Source organism: Trichosurus vulpecula, chromosome 3 (assembly GCF_011100635.1).
Source record: "Trichosurus vulpecula isolate mTriVul1 chromosome 3, mTriVul1.pri, whole genome shotgun sequence".
NCBI lineage: Eukaryota > Metazoa > Chordata > Mammalia > Diprotodontia > Phalangeridae > Trichosurus > Trichosurus vulpecula.
Window position 1 is genome coordinate 309,537,937 of NC_050575.1, and position 1,150 is coordinate 309,539,086.

The window sequence follows — 1,150 nt, forward strand, 5'->3', positions numbered from 1 at the left end:
ATGAATAATGATCTTTTTTAAAGAACAAAAAAAGTGTGCAAGCAGGTAACTAATGAAAGGACTGCATCCCTAATAACTCTTTTTCAAATATGGGATGTGGAAAGTTCCTTTATTAAAGCCCCAACCCAATGCCTTATCAGAGAACAAAGAAGACCCTAAGAACTCAAAAGCTATTCCTGTATAGCACAAACTTTGGCAGACCCTGCACCAAGCTGGAATGGTATGATGATGGCCTCGTGGCAGACTCCAGTTCTGTTGTCCAATGAACAGCCTTGTTATGTTTAAAGGGGTTCATCGCCAGAAATCTGGCTGCTGCCAAATTCATGAAGTACCATCCAGTGAAGTGTAGATGTACTGCATGTGTAGAGGGAGCACACATACTGAGAATATGTTCTTTCAAAGTTTCAAAGCATGTTTTAAGATAGACCCTCTGAGTTTGTGTATGCCTTTCTGGAAAGGAGAGCACATAAGGTGTTCTGCATACTTCAAAACACTATATAAATGTCATTGTTACTAACGTATTCTTTTTACCTAGATATACAACATTACTTTATTCCTTTATGATTTTATATGTATATACATGTATATATATATATATATATATATATATATATATATATATATATATATATATTTCTTAAAAATGAAGTATAAGTGAGAATATGGTCGAACATCCCAGTTAGAAGGGAGCTAGGCCTGGAGTGTGGAATACCTGAGCTCAAATTCAGCCTCAGACACTTACTAGCTATGTGACCCTAGGCAAGTCACTTAACCCTGTTTGCCTCAGTTTCCTCATCTGTAAAAGGACCTAGTGAAGGAAATAACAAACCACTCCTGAATCTTTGCTAAGAAAACTAAATGGCTTCACAAAGAGTTGAACATGATAAAATGACTGAACAAAACACAAAGTTTGACCATACTTCCCCCTTTCCCCTTTTAGTCCAAATTAGAGAATTTTATTTGTGCCTAGCATAAGGGAATCAATAATTTGTGTATGATATTAAATAAAAACAGACATTGATTCATTGGTGTCATCAAAAGGAACACTATTTTACCCATTCATTCTGGTGACATCTTTTTGCAGTAAAAATCAGAAATGAGCAAGCAAGGTTATCTGAAAGAAGATAGGATTTAAAACTGGGAAGAGTCT